Source organism: Ornithodoros turicata, chromosome 10, assembly GCF_037126465.1.
Source record: "Ornithodoros turicata isolate Travis chromosome 10, ASM3712646v1, whole genome shotgun sequence".
Classification (NCBI taxonomy): domain Eukaryota; kingdom Metazoa; phylum Arthropoda; class Arachnida; order Ixodida; family Argasidae; genus Ornithodoros; species Ornithodoros turicata.
Window position 1 is genome coordinate 16570867 of NC_088210.1, and position 13119 is coordinate 16583985.

Here is a 13119-nt window from a genome sequence, read left to right on the forward strand (position 1 = left end):
TGCCCAACTTGTGCAGTTTAAGACAAACTTCTGTAAAAGACACAGTAGCTAACGCAATAGCATTTTACCCCGAGGACTGATTTATGGCCGTTTATTTTCTGTTACTAAATAACGAAATCTATACGCGACCACACATGTGAAGATGGGTTTCGCGTGAATGAGGCTCAAGCATTCATGAATGTTTGTGTTCCGTAAGAGCCGCTCTTTTGTAGCAAATGCCAACACCTTGTGCAATTGCAACCCTGTTTCAGCCGTAGCCACGTTCCTCTTTTGCCGTGGCGCAAGTATTTCAGCTCTCGACACTCGCCTATAGGCTACCGTGCGGTTCTTAGAACCGTTGGCCATTCCGCGCGCTCAGCGTAAACAGTTGGTTTTATTAACTACGGAGAGAAACTTCCAAATTTGGATCCAACGTGGAAGGCAAGCCTTCGGGTGGCCCAGACTTCAGGCTGCCAGGGCAGGATTTTGTACCCACGCCATCCGTGAAGAAGCATTATGCGGCCTCGTGGAGTGCTCTCGCCGCTGGCTGACGTCTTCTGGTCCTTTCCGCCATGTTCAGGGTGATGTTCGTGCCATATCTCACTAGGATTGTACTCTCCTCCGCAGCGACTCTCCCGTCTTTGGAGTGTTCGCAATTCGTATATGGCATACCAATTGCGAACTCCCCCCATAGGGAGTATTGTTACATTGCACGTAGGACTCTGTGCAAAGGGGGCTACCTCCATAGGTACAGGTTGGGACAAAAGTTTACGGAACACCCGAGCGACGTACTTTTTCTTCGGTGCGACACCCTAGCGGCTGCCGGAAGCGGGTGAGTTCACTGTTTCGGAGGGGTGCGCTGTTAGCGACACACAGTGGTAGTTCCGGTGCCGCTTGGGTGTGCCTCGGAGGGTAGCTACCTCTGTGTGCCGCTAACAGCGCACCCTTCCACCCCTCCGAAACAGTGAACGAACAGTGTTTCGGCATACCCTCAGGAAGGTGCAAGATTGCTATGCCTCGAAGGGGGCACAGTATTTTTCGTGCGCCCCTCGCCAAGGCGTTTATACCCTAAACACCCTAACCGTGTATAGGGCAGAACATTACACCCTAAAGGGGCAAAGTTACGACCTAACATATATGTGACAGATCGTTACCGTAGCTCCTAAACCACTTTTTAAGGAGTACTCCTCGGTGGAAAGCTCCCTTCAGAGATTTGTTGCCGATGTAAAGACCTGTAGAGGTGGTCAGCTGTACAAGACCTCATTTGCAAAGCTATACGTAGGATCGAACTAATTACCGAGGTCGAAAGAAATTACAAAACGACGCATCCCAAACAGAAATGGCATCATGAGTGCAGCAATTTTTATGGTCACGTGCCAACGTCTAACCAGGACCTATATACCCAGAATGCATTGCGTTCACTTGGTTCACAATCGTCCGGGCTGCGTAGAAGTCCCTGGCACAGTCTGGGAGTGTTGTGCAGCGAATAGTGTAGCAATACAGTCGCTGCGCATTTCGTGAATGCGACGCCGAAACGTAACGTGTGTCTGCCGCGCACCACAAATGCACAAAAGTAAGCTGGTTGCGCCGATAGCGGCTGATTTCAGGCAACATGTCCCATGCGAATAATGCCGCGTGGTAATCATGTTTATTGACGTTTATTTACATGTTACATATGTTTTGTACTGGCCGTGATGAACGGTTCTGAAAGACGAAAAAAAAAAAAAAAGAAGAGGAGACAATGAGAAGAACGATAATTGAGCATTCTTTCACGTTGATCGCAAAGTCACCACAATTAAATATGCCGTTTCTTGGCATAGTCGTGTTCAACTTAAGAAGGAAAAAAACCTAGTCCGTCAGCTCTCAAAATATTACTGCGCCGAGGATTGGATGCCACCCTCCCTGCTGCAGTATTGCTCCTGGCGCGCTATTGCTTCTCCTTATCTCCAACGGCATATGTAGTTGACATTTTTTCTTCTTAAGTTGAACGCGACTATGTATAATTAAAATAAAGTTGACAGACACAGAAACAGTTATAAAGAGAATGAGCAACGATGTGGGCGAGGGCTGAGACACATCCATCGAGTATTATACGAGGAATCACTACGCGGAACATTGTGTTCGAACAAGGTCCATAGGATAGGATTTTCTCCATGCTACCACGCGGAATGACATAAAGCCATGCGTAAGCAGGCCTTTGTCTGGATGCTGAAAACGGCGCCGTCGTGACACATGCGCACGTGTCATGATGCAGAGATGACAAAGGTGCACACACAGAAAGAGACTCAGACCAGCCCCAACAACAGCGAATATGATGTACGAATAATGTCTTTCGCGTTCTCCGCTGAAGGACACCACGTCATCCCCTACTGCCGATGAAGTTTCGGCATTCGTACGTGGAGGAATCGAGGCGATCCCGGACTCCGACAAATTGCTAGACCATATCCGGGAATTTCAGAAAAAAGATGAAGTGTGCAGCACACTAAGAGAGTATTGCAAAACGGGATGGCCCCCCAAAGGGCGAATTAACCAGGCACTACGTCCTTATTACGAACAAATGGCAAAACTCTCAGTGTGTGAAGACGTCCTACTGTGCGGCCAGCGTATCGTAATTCCCATGTCTCTGCGAGAAGAAATTCTGGGTCGCATACACGAGGGACACCAAGGAATTGTTAGATGCAGACAGAAAGCGAAGGAGTCTATCTGGTGGCCGGGTATCAGCAAGGAGCTGGCGGACCTTGTTAGAGCCTGTTCCGTCTGCGAGGAGTACAGACTTCAGCCGTCAGAACCCATGATCCCAACGGAGACACCTCCCCTCCCATGGGAAAAGGTCGGAGTGGATCTATTTCACCTAGGGGGAATCGAATACGTCCTGGCAGTGGACTATCGGTCCAGATACCCAGAAGTGCTACCTCTGTCGAATGATTGGTCTTCACGAGCTGTCATTTTACGCTTAAAAAGCATCTTCGCGAGGCACGGCATTCCCCGAGAAGTGGTAACGGACAACGGTCCTCAGTTTGCAAGTGAAGAATTCAGGAACTTTGGACGATATTATGAATTTAAGCACACCACATCTAGTCCCTATTTCCCACAATCTAATGGACAAGCGGAAAGAACTGTCAGGACTGTCAAACGCCTCATTCAAATGTCCGAGGACCCCTATCTCGCGTTGCTCAATTACAGGAATACACCCGGACCTTCTGGGGAAAGCCCAACACAGCTTCTGATGGGACGACGCTTGAGGAGCAGGGTACCACTTCTTCCTCAACAGCTGAAGCCTGATTCTCAGCACTATGGGTGGAAAGACCGAGACACCTACGAAAAGAAGAAACAGAAGACGAACTTTGACCGGAGACATCGCGCTCATACTTTGCCGCCTCTTCAGAAGGGGGAATCCGCCTGGCTACCACAGCTGAAAATACAAGGAACTGTCGTGGATATCGATCGCGCTCCGCGGTCCTATTGGGTGCAGACTAACAAGGGTCTGCTACTTCGAAACCGCAGACATCTGATCCGCAGGGCTAACGCCCCTTCAGGAGAGGGGCTCTCACAACAAGATTCTACGCTGGACATTGAGGTTCCCGAAACACCGATTCCTGTGGGGACTGCCAGAGAAGACTTGGAAGGTGAGGTCGACCAACGGTCCAAAGATGATCCTGGCCCGAGGGTAGATGCCCAGGCTTACGGACAACCGTCCCTGACAACATCTCGATATGGAAGGGTATCCAAGCCTCCGAACAGATATGGTTACCCAGTATAGCCTGTTTTCATTTTTGTATTTCACTACTTGTTTGAGGTTTGAAAAAAAAAAGAAAGGAAGTTGTAGTGTTAGCTCCGCTACTAGGGGGGAAAGGACGACGACGTTGACGAGGTGTAGGAGCTCGTGGGGATGAATAAAGCATTAACGTTCTAAACTGCAACGTGGCTGGATGTCCTTTACTTCACGCTACACTAACGAATTCGTACGTCCGGTGGATATCTGAGGGATATCCATCAGACGTACGAAATCGTTGGACATTATTCGTACGTCCAGAGGATATTCGGTGTTGTTGGGGAGCATTCCATACTTCTGACAACCTCATGGGGATCTCCTATAGAAGCTGTGAAAGCACGTATACTTACTGCAGGAAGTTTATCGTACAGCGGATTGTATGCGAGGTGATCGCTTTGAACGGGCTGGAGGAGAACCATGAGCTCGGCACAGGTGTCGGATGCCGTGTCGGATTGATGATAGCCGAAGACTATCTTCTAGAGGTCTTCAAACACGTGCCGAAAGGTCATCAACGCCAAAATGCATCACCACTTTCCAGCCCACGTAGTTCACTGTGGCACGTCTCCATAGTAACTCCATAGTAACTACATAGTGGCACGTCTCCATAGTAACTCCATAGTAACCTACACATACAGCACTATCCTGATTAGTACGCAGTGCATTTTTTACGGGTGCAACTTACGGGTTGTAATCGTCCTGTAAGAGCCTGTAGGTGTACATAAAGGTACGATGGATCCCATGTGCATCAACCAGCGGTCGTGAACGTCGTCAGAACTGTAGGTCCTTTGCGTACAGGAGACGTAATGATGATGTGCCAACGAGCCTACATGGGAGTACAGACACTGAGTACCGTCGATATTTCTTTGATGCAGCTCACAATCTTTATTACGAGTCAGCAGTAAAACGGATCATCATCTGTTTCAGCAAACGGATCCAGGCTTTTCTCATCACTTTCGGATTTCGTGTGCAGTCTAAAAAGCAGCAGCGCACGACGCGATCAAGGCTAACCGCTACCGCTAAGGCTGCCGTTGTCACTCCTGGTTTGTGCATAGCGCCGGGCACACGCCTTTTCGTGACGATTAAGCTGTAGCCGTGTTCAACTTGAGAAGGAAGAGGAATCTAGTCCGTCAGTTCTCAAAATATTACTGCGCCTCAAGGAGGATGGCTGGACACAGAGAGGTCACGCCCCCTCCTGCGCCGGATAATGTAATTCATCATACACACTCTGCTTCCATGATGGCTGTTAGGACCAGCCGCATGATACCACACTGCGGCAGGAAGTGCGTTCCTCTACTGATGGCGCATGGTGGCGCCGCAGAATTCCTCCTGGAGCGCTACCGAGTTTCCTAATCTCCAACGGCGTATGTAGCTCACGAACTACATTCCTTTTCATTCTGCATAAGCACTCATGTCCCTGTAACACAGCCATTGAGCATTTCCGCAACGTCACCTAGCGTGCAATATATCAACCGGTCGGATCCAAAGCGGTTTGACAAGTTAACACGTCACACCCTAGGTGGCGCTACGCGCATGTTCAATGGCCACGGATTTCAATCACAATTGAAGACTGCCCCGTGTGACAGGGTATTAAAAACTTCACTTCATCACACGCTCCCAGCTATCCGTCCCCGCGAATGACATCGTTGTTCCCCCTGATTTCTTGAAAGCGGGAGGCGTACGTCTTTTTAGTGACATTTATGCAATTATGCTACGTATCCCGCAAAGCCGTACGCGCGGCGATTTCCACAAGCCAGGAGTGATAACGGTATCATTCTACAAACACATCGGGTTATCGCTTCTGGGGGCTTAATCGCTTCATCGTCGTTACGGTCGTTACAAGCTAACGAGCGGCTGGAAATTCAAAAAGGTGGGCACGTGACACATTGCGCGTGACGTGTACCACGGCCTTCACGTATCGCGCGAAGAGCGCCATGTACGTGTTTTATCACGTGCCCATCTTTTTAAATTTCCCGCCCGCCTTTTCGAATTTCCCGCCACTCGTTAGCTAGTAACGACCGTAACGACGATGAAGCGATTAAGCCCCCTGATCCGTCCAAAGGGGAGTGTACGCCTTTTTGTGTCAGTTTCCAGTATATATCCAAATTGATACACACACACACAAAAAAAGGTGTTCGCCACCCTCTCTTCGATTCAGAAGCGCAAATCATTCGCTCATTGGCATGAAGGGCGTGCTCCGCCGGTAACGCAGTCTATACGTCAACTCACGCATTATAATCTTCCTGTAAGAGCCTGTAGATGTACTCGAACCTCCGAAGGTATACGGTAGATCGCGTATGTGCACCAACCAGCGGTCGTCTTCGGAACCATAGGCCTTTACATACAGGTGACGTATGATGGGGTGCCAACGACGAACCTACGTGGGAGTACAGACACTGAGTACGACGGCATTTCTGTCACGCGGCTCACAATCTTTATGACGAGTCAGCAGCAAAGCGGATCATCATCTGTTTCAGCAAACGGATCCAGGCTTATCTCATCACTTACGGATTTCGCGTACACTGTAAAACCAGAAGCGCGTGAGACGATAAAGAGTAACCGCTGCGCATAAAACTCTCTAGGCCGACCAACCTGCAGAATCATATCGCTTTATCTTCGAATTTGAAGGAAAGTTGATTCTTAAAAGGTGTGGGCCAATCTTTGTCAGCTAATCGGGACACAGAGCGATATCATCCGGGATGATGATTGGCATACAGCGTGCTATGCGGTCAGCAGCACCCCTTGTTAGTGCCAAAAAATCAGCTGTCTAGTTATCATACACATTTGTGGAAAGCGCGAGGAAGACGCCTTTTTGTGACAGTTAAGCTAACTGCATGAGGAGTCTTGTATCCCTGTCACAGGGCAGTCTTCAATGGTCATTGAAAGTTTGAAACCAATGGCCACTGAACATGCGCGTAACGTGTCAACCTGTCGGGGAGCATTGGATCCAATGCAGTTTGGCAAGCTGACACGTCACACTGTACATGGCGCTACGTGCACGTTCAATGGTCATTGGTTTCAATCATCATTGAAGACTGCCCTTGTGAAACGGGAATTAAAAACACCGCATCACACGGCTCCCAGCCAGCGGTCGTCCCTAATGGCCTCGTTCTTTTCCCTAATTTATTGAAACAGTCAGTCCTCCGATTGGTGGAGACAAGAGGAGTAAGACTTTTTCTGTAACACCTTGCATGTACGTAAAGTGTAATGCGGTGAAGTTCCGTCTTTAGTGTGTAGGACACGGGGACTTCCCATGGACAAAATATGCTCACCGTACTCTTATCTTGAGCCAAAGACAACATGCAGACATTTTTTTCTCGTCCTCGCTGAAATCGTTCTTGATATATAAGCATCTGCAGAAGCGCTGCCGGTTACAGAGTCAAAATAATCCCCACGCGGTCCCACTGTCTTAGAAATAGCCGTTTCGTTTTTTCACGGTTTCACTCAATCCAGTAACAGGCACAATTCCCATTACGAGGCGCAAAATGTCCAATAATGGATGTACTTGCCTCGGCCAAGTATAGTACTCCATAGATACGATTTCCCTGGCTATACTTTCTAGTTCAATGCAATGGACGTGATCAAACTGGTGTAGTCCATGATCGCTATACAGATGACAGGGATAGCCGCCGTAGTGTCCACTGCGGCGAAAAGAATTCAGGTGTCCCAACCTAGAAGAGAGTGAAAGTTGTCACTCTGAACTCTTTCAGTACGGCCTAATTTGTTTGTTTAATTGATTGCCTTTTCAAGCCTACGGCTAATAAAAGACATTCACAACATTACTTTTACTTGCAATACTTTACTATGAATAATTTACTCAGAGACACTATAAGAGCGACAGTCACAGAGGTATATTTCCACCAGCGAAGAATGTAGTCCGTACATTAAGCGCGGGGCACGCGAGAAGGCTGTGGACGCGAGGCAGACGTGGAACTCCATTTGTTTGGTTGTATGTTTTGCTAACGCGAATAGTTTATGCGTTAAATGAGCGTTGAAATAAAAAGTATCTCGTTTCCGACGGGCGTTTTCACATGATCAGTGCACCAGCAACAGTTAGGAGCGTGCGCACGCACTATGTTGCGACTCGGATTAGTCATGCGCCTGCCTAAGCCAATCAGACGTTTTCAGAATTATGGGCGGAGTTTACCTGTAGAAGTTGAGTGACTCCCGAAGTACAGATAAGTTTGTGCGCTTAATGCGGCAACTTCGGACGCTGAACACCTTCATGTATATAGTATAGGTTTGAATGTATCGAGTCTCCACCATGTTCCTCTGCATGCGGATGCTGACATTTACGTCGATGTCATATGACATGGGAGGTCCATGACGTCACGCGTCCCACCGTTCGGAATAAACGAATTACCGCTTTCTGCTTAGGAAACGTAGGAGACTCCTCTTAAACCTTAGAATCAGCACTTTGTCCTACGATACAAACAAGGCATCATCTCAAGGCAATGTGCCTTTGGTGTTACGAGAACTATGACTATATTAAAGGCTGCTGAAACATTAATGGTGTCCGAAAAACTTCACGATTCAGTCAAGCTGTACTAAGCATAAGCCTTACCTCGCTGACGCACATTTATAGAATCCGTGGACGACATCTTGGCCGGGCAACGTGAAGGTTTCTTCCTTGATATTTGATTCTGCGACGCAGTCCTCCGTAAAGTCTGCTCAGAGTACAGGTGCCCATGTTCTCCTCGACACTCGCAAACATAAAATTGCAAACGGCATAGTATTTCCGTCTTACTAGCGATGTCTTACTGCGCACTATGCAGGCCATTCTTCCACTCGCCTCCGGTGTACTGGAGCACTCTCAATGGAAAGGTCTTGTCTGCTGCAGCGCAGACGTAATTTGGAGAACTGACGCATTGTTTTACAGATATGTTCACGGCATACGTCACGAGAGCTGAAAGAGAACAGCCAGAAAGAGCAGTCGGAATGAGAACGGCGTTCCACGACGACGGAAGCTTGAGGGTTATTTTTGTCATAGAGGCAGGGGCGGATCCAGACCCTTGGTTTGGGGGGGGGGGGGGGGCGGTTTCTTTCTCGGAGCGCATAGTGGGGGACGGGGAGTGGGAAATCCAATGTATAAACTGACGTTTTGGGGGGCGATCGCCCCCACCACTTTGTATCCGCCACTCGCATAGAGGCGCGGTTTTCGGGAACGGATAGAAATAGCGAAAGATAACGCTCTGTGGGGCTTGGCGTGAAGAAAAACTTTTTTTTGCCGCACCAGGAGTAGGAATTCTACATATAGATAAACAAAAGTGAGGTTGACTTCAAAGTTAGATTGAAAAAAAAAATTCCTTCAATTAAAAATTGTCCAAAGCCTTCCTAAATGGCGTCAAAAGTTTCCAGATGGTATTTGATGAAAGTCCCACAATACTCTTACAAAGTCTCTTACAATACAAAGTTTTTATCACTTTACGTGCAACACCCTCACTCTTAAAAATGAACTTCACCGCATAGCACGCTCTTAACCAACCATCATCTCGAATGACCCGGGGCCGTAATCGCTTCATCGTCTTTACGGTCGTTACAAGCGAACGAGTGGCGGGAAATTCAAAAAGATGAGCACGTGACACATTGCTCGTGACGTATGGCACGCCCTTCACTATCGTGCGCAGAGCGGTATGCACGTGTTTTATCGCGTGCCCTTCTCGACTAGTGCCCCCCCCCCCCCCTCCTCGTTAGCTCAGAACGCGTGCAAGCGATTAAACCCCCTGATTTGTTGAAAACGGGAGGCGTACGCCTTTTCTGTGACAATTATGACCAGCATAAGTGTCGCACACACACACACACACACAAAAAAAGGCGTACGCCTCCGGTTTTCAACAGATCATGTCAGGTAACGATATCATTGGAGATGATGGTTGGTAAAGAGCGTGCTGTGGGGTGAAGTTCATTTGTAAGAGTGCTGTATATGGCACTGCATGCTTTCATTTGGCAGAGTCATATGCGCTGCTAGGGTGGCTCTCTTACACTCTTAAAAATGAGTTTCACCGCATAGCACGCTCCTAGCCAACCATTATCTCGAATGATATCGTTATCTGCCCTGATTTGTTGAAAACGGTAGGCGTACGCCATTTCTGTGACACTTATGCTGTTCATAATTGTCACAGAAAAGCGTACGCCCCCTGTTTTCAACAAATCAGGGCAGATAACGATATCATTCGAGATAATGGTTGGCTAGGAGCGTGCTATGCGGTGAAGTTCATTTTTAAGAGTGTACACTCTAAAAACAGAGCTTCACCGCATAGCACGCTGTGCGCCAACCATTGCCACGAATGATAGGGTTATCACTTCTGATTCGAGGAGAGAGAGGGGGAGTATGCCTTTTTGTGACAATTTGGATTTATGATAATTGTCACAAAAAGGCGTACGCCTCCCCATCTCCTCGAATCAAAAGCGATAACCATTTCGTTCGCGACAATGATTCGTGCTCTACGTGCTATGCGGTGAAGTTCGGTGTTTAGAGTGCACCGCTGTTTGACTTCTCATGTTAACTTCGACGCGAGCCACCAGAACTTCACCAACCGAAAGGCATAGCACGCTTTTCTAGCCAATCATCATCCCGAATGGCATCGTTCGCTCCCCCTATTTGTTGAAAACGGGAGATCTACACCTTATTTGTTACATTTACGCAGTACGTAATTGTCACAAGAGAGAGAGAGAGAGAGAAGGCGTACGTCCCGCACTTTCCACAAATTGCCTTCCCACTCTTGCAACCAAACATGTATTCGACGGGATGATTATATCGTATTGTATCTAGATTTACAATTAGATTTAGATTAATTCGCCGACAGAATATTGACAATTACGTCGATGTCGTTTTCAACAAATCAGTGCAGATAACGATATCATTGGAGGTGATGGTTGGCTAGGAGCGTCGTATGCGGTGAAGTTCATTTTTAAGAGTGTAGCACATAAGAAATTACGGAGTTCGTTCTGTACCTAGACCACTGGGATTGTTAAAGGGAAGAAAATAAACATTGTTACATGAAAGAAGAGAAAGAAACGAAAACGTCGAATGTTGCGTCAAACATGTAAAAAAAAAAAAAAGTTACCGCCGGTTTACAAGACGATCTGCCGCGTTTACTAAAAGGAATTGCTTAGAATTGAGCGAATTCTTGCGCGTGATGGAAAATAACCGAACTGAGTTGTAGAAAGAGAAGTAAGCTTACCTTAAGTTTAGCTTACCTTTGGACTTCACGGTTAGCTTCCACAGTAGCATTCAGACTTTACCATCCTGGGTAATGAATCCAGCAAGTCACACTGGACGGTAGCACGTGACGACTTCACGTGAGCACGTTGTGACTGAACTTTCTTCTTCTTCTTCCTCACACATTCTTTGCTTTGGATCCAAGGGAGACTGGTCAGGGCTATATATAGTTGTAACTACGCTCGCAAATTATGACCGACGCTGTCACTGTGACATGTCAGGCTGTTTTCGCGTTTAGACATCGGAGAGGAGAGTAATATGTATATGTTTTGCTGACAAAACGCCACGACGAAGGAACGAAGGACGGTAACGGGACGGGTCGCACTTTCAACCTTTACTGTGCAGATGAAGACACGCGAATGAACTAGACAAACAAACGCAAGCTGAACCAAACAAGAAAAATGCCCGTGATAACGCGACCCACTATCACCCAAACCAAATACGTCTGCCGATAAGAAGACCCTCAGCTACACATATAGCATCGTGCGAGTGCACGCTGTACTTTACGACAGGCAAATGGTTCCTAGACCTCCCATATAAACAAGCAAAGGGACCGATGTATCAGCTCTCCAACTGCTCTATCATCGAAACACCAGGAAACTCTTATCGGCAAAGGTTTGGGTGATAGCGGATCGCGTTATCACGGAAATTTTTGCGTGTTTGCCACGAGGGTTCATCCGTTCACCTTCCCAAGCAGCACAATGTACTGACAGTCGAGTGCAATGGTGGTGGACGGTATGTGTCTTACCAATGGTGTTCCTTACTTTCACAGGCATGTTCAAGGCACAGGTATGTTAAAAAAATTAATAAATAAATAAAACTGGTCGCACTTTCAAGTTTCAACCTTTACTGTGCAGATGAAGAGGCACACATTAAATAGACAAATATATCCTAACTCAAGCAGCACAATGAAAGTCGAGTGCAATGGGGGTGGACGGGTAGGTGGAAGCCCTGAACATACCTGTGAATGTAAGGAACATATTGGTAAGACACATACCGTCCACCCCCATTGCACTCGACTTTTCAGTACATTGTGCTGCTTGGGTTAGGATATGTTTGTCTACTTAATTTGTGCCTCTTCATTTGCACAGTAAAGGTTGAAAGTACGACCAGTTTTATTTATTTATTTATTCATTTATTTATTTTTTTACAAGCGCCTTGCTTGCTGGTCATTGCCGCCGCCATTTTTATGTTAACCTGTATGCTGACGTTTGCAATGGTGCGCGACCAGGACCTGCCCAGAATGCATTGCGTTCGCCTGAGTGGCACGCTGTCGTCTCCGACATGTGGTATATACATTTCTGTGGTTATCGGTTAGCAAGTAGCGGGGCTGCATCGGAGTCCCCCGTACAATCTGGAAGTGTCGTGCAGCGCAGCGTACACTCTAAGAAAAAAAGGAGTAGTTTTACTCCTTTTGGGGAGTAATTGCATTGCCACAAAATATAGTCCCTTTCGGGAGTAAATGCACGGGAGTAAATGAATGTCACAGAGTGAAGACCGCATTTCACGCGCTGTTGTAAGAGTCCCAGGTACATAATTGGTGCGCATGCATGAAGATACTTTGAAGCAAACCGTCAACCGTGATATATCGAGTGATATAAAATCTTGCGCCATACTAGGGCACAATTTGCGAAGAAAGATGCGCTAACTGTTTCTTACTCTGTGTGGCTGGAAAATTGCTACGTTGTGTGAGTTATACAGCCTTATGTCGTTGAAATTGACCAAGGGCACATATTTACGTAGACTTTTGCATTCAGGAGACCATTGGCGAAGTTTAGTGACAATTTGCAGTCCTGGGGAGTAAACGTCGGGACTAAATGTTGGGTTAGGGGACTAAAATGGGGAGTAATTGCAGACTAGGGGAGTAGAAGCTGCAGTTACTCCCCGTTTTACTCCTTTTTTTTCTTAGAGTGTAGCATTGTAGTCGCCGCGGATTTCGTGAACGCTATACGTCCTCTTACAGGTAGACGTCGGACATCCGTGTTGCCGAAACGCGAGTCTGCGAAAAATGCATCAGAGTAAACTGGAGGCACATCAATCACAGAAGACGCGCCGAGGCTAATTCATACTGGCTATACTCTCGCTTCTACTTGGGACCAAGTAAGCAAGGGCCTTTCGTCGAACATGGGTAGCGACTGATACATGCATT

General features: G+C 47.3%; 1 protein-coding gene and 1 long non-coding RNA gene across 4 annotated transcripts in view; one reads left to right on the forward strand and one right to left on the reverse strand.

Moving 5' to 3' along the window:
• Positions 1 to 1608: 1608 nt before the first annotated feature.
• On the reverse strand, positions 1609 to 11314 carry LOC135370702 (uncharacterized). 3 transcript variants are annotated; one of them, XR_010415429.1, is made up of 7 exons: positions 10949 to 11314; positions 8313 to 8654; positions 7258 to 7419; positions 5978 to 6125; positions 4434 to 4574; positions 4102 to 4374; positions 1609 to 1683 (listed from the first exon to the last, which is right to left on the reverse strand). It is a non-coding gene; the product is annotated as an uncharacterized LOC135370702 (long non-coding RNA). The 3 variants fall into 3 exon arrangements; XR_010415430.1 differs by having other exon boundaries at positions 10933 to 11314; XR_010415428.1 differs by lacking the exon at positions 10949 to 11314 and having other exon boundaries at positions 8313 to 9419.
• A 1674-nt stretch (positions 11315 to 12988) lies between these two features.
• The window catches only part of LOC135370709 (receptor expression-enhancing protein 5-like), a 42454-nt gene continuing 42323 nt past the window's right edge, over positions 12989 to 13119 (forward strand). Inside the window, exon 1 of the mRNA XM_064604510.1 lies at positions 12989 to 13070. The gene's annotated coding sequence lies outside the window, so the exon portion shown is untranslated. The remainder of the gene's footprint in view (positions 13071 to 13119) is intronic.